The following is a 2,873-nucleotide window of genomic DNA, read 5'->3' on the forward strand; positions in this document are numbered from 1 at the left end:
AATAAAAGTTATAGGACTCACAGTTCACAATTTCAAGACTTACTGCAAAGCTACAGTAACCCAAAACAATATGGTACTGATATATGGATAGACATATAGATTAATGGAAAAGAATCCAGGATCCAGAAACCCAAACAATTATGGTTGATTGTTTACCAGGGTGCCAAGACAATTCAATGGGGTAAGTAATAGTGTTTTTTGACAAATGGTGCTGGGACAATGGGATACCCAGACGTAGAAGAATGAGGTTAGATCTCTACTTCACACCATGCAAAAAAATTAATTCAAAATTGTTCAGAGACATAAATCTAACAGCTAAAACTATACATGTCTTGGGGAAAAAAAGCCACTGGAGTAAATCTTCATGGCCTTTGGACCCCAGGCAGTAGGTAGGTCCTTAGATATGACACCAAAAACTCAAGCAAGAGAAGAAAAAACAAACTGGACTACATCAAATGTTAAAACTTTCATGCTGCAAATTATGTATTAAGATGGTGAAAACACAACCCACAGAATGGGGGGAAATACTTGAAAACCATATATCTGAAAAGGGATTTGTAAACAATGTACAAAGAACTCTCATAACTCAATAAGAAATATAATCCAATTAAAAATGGGCAAAAGATCTGAACAGACATTTCACCAAAGATGACATACAAATGGCCACTAGGCACATGAAAAGATGCTCAATATCATTCGTCTTTAGAGCAATGAAAACCAACATCAAAATGAGATACCACTTCACACCCACTTGGATGAGTTACAATAAAAGAGACAGACCATAGTAAATGGTGGTGAGGATGTGGAGAAATCAGAACCCTGTTGGGACTGCTGGTGCAGCTGCTTGGGAAAGAGTCTGGCAGTTCCTCAAAAGATTAAATAGAGTCATATGACCCTGAACTTCTATCCCTGGATGATCTAAGAAGAGTAAAAACATATGTCCACACAAAAGTATGCATGTATATGAGTGTTCATAGAAGCATTTTTCTTAATTGCCAGAAAGTGGAAACAGTTCAAATGCTTGTCAACCGATGAATAAACACAATATGGTATAGCTATGCAATAAAATGATATTTGGCAGTAAAAAGTAACGAGCTACTGATCCACTTTGCCATATGGATGAACCTCAACTACATTATGTGAAGTCCAAGAAGTCAGTCACGAAAGGCCACATAATAAATGATTCCATTTATACGAGATGTCCAGAATAGGCAAACGTATGGAGACAGAAGGTAAAGTACTGGTTTCAGGGCGGAAAGTGACTGACTGCTGATAGGTTCAGGGTTTCTACTTAGATTGAAGAAATGTCCTAAATTTAGATTGCGGTGATGGTTCCACAATTCTGTGAGTTTACTAACAACTGTGAAATCGTACAGTGTAAATGGGTCAATTCTATGGTAAATTATATCTCAATAAAGATATTAACAAAAAGAATACATGTCTTTTGGATATGACATAATCTATATGATTATCTCCTTTTGTATATGTTGGAAAACTCCAAAATAAAAAGTTAAAATATATGCCCCATGGCATCCATCAAGATGGTTTCCTTTGGGGCACCTGGGTGGCTCAGTGCATTAAGCCTCTGCCTTCGGTTCAGGTCATGATCTCAGGGTCCTGGGATCAAGCCCCGCATTGGGCTCTCTGCTCAGCAGGGAGCCTGCTCCCCCCGCCTCGCCTGCCTCTTTGCCTACTTGTGATCTCTGTCAAATAAATAAATAAAATTTTTTTTTTTTTTTAAGATGGTTTCCTTCAACCCACTAATGTGATAAGATTTCCTAGTGTTGAACTGCCTTTTCTTACCCTGCTCCCCCACCACTTTATGGTCATGATATATTGGTTTTTTAATATAATGAGAAATCAACTTGTATGGGTAAGTGATATAGGGTTATGGGCTTTTTCCTGCTGTCAATGTTCAGTTTTCCCTTCTTGTAAAACTTCCAGTATTTCTCAGTTAGCTACATGACCACGCAGAATAATGTGTTTCTTGTTTCTCTGCCGCTATTTGTGGCCACATGTTTCTGATGATCAGATATAGGCAGAAGTGTCATATGGCAGTTCTAGGAACCATCCTTAATAGAGCTAGCACCTGGCCTTTGCCTTTTCTCACCCCTCCCTCCATCCTGCTTGCTGGATACAGAATAATGGCTGCAGCTAGCTGTTACTGCCTTACACGGTGATGACAAGGTGGCACCACAAGCCAGAAGTAGCCCAGATCACTGAGGCCATCATGGCTCTGTGCTGACCTGCCAGCTCTGGGCTACCTGCCTGTGGACATTTATCTGAGTCTTATTTAAGTCCCTCCAACCGTGGGTCTCCCTCCCTCACAGCTAAATCTAATCCCACCTGCTAGGTTGGATTTTGATATTAGGGCTACACTGGCTTCATAAAATACACTGGGAGATTTTCAACTTTAGCAGCAACAAAGAGCAGAATTACCTGATCCTTGAAGCTGTGATAGAAACCTGGTATACAACCATCTCAGCCCGGCACCTTTTTAGTGCCATTTCTTTGCCAATTTTTTCTCAGTTTCTTCCCAAGGCTATCGTTTTATTTAGGTAGCCTATATTTTCTGGAGTCACTTTGCATTTTACAAGTTTGCAAATTTATTAACACAGGAGGTACATACTGCAATATAACTTATCATGCTTTTTATCTGACATAGTTCCTGGTGTTCTTTCTTTTTCTCTCCTTGTGTTTAGTTTGTTCTATTGAAGACGTGTCAACTGAACCAGTCTTTCCAAAGTACCAACTCATGGACTTACACATTTTCCAACAGTTTTGCTTTCATTTCAGTTAATTACTGATTTTATTGTCATTCTTATTTTGTTACGCTTTCCTAGACATTTGGGTGCCCAGCTCATTAGTTTTCA

Source organism: Meles meles, chromosome 4, assembly GCF_922984935.1.
Source record: "Meles meles chromosome 4, mMelMel3.1 paternal haplotype, whole genome shotgun sequence".
Lineage (NCBI taxonomy): Eukaryota > Metazoa > Chordata > Mammalia > Carnivora > Mustelidae > Meles > Meles meles.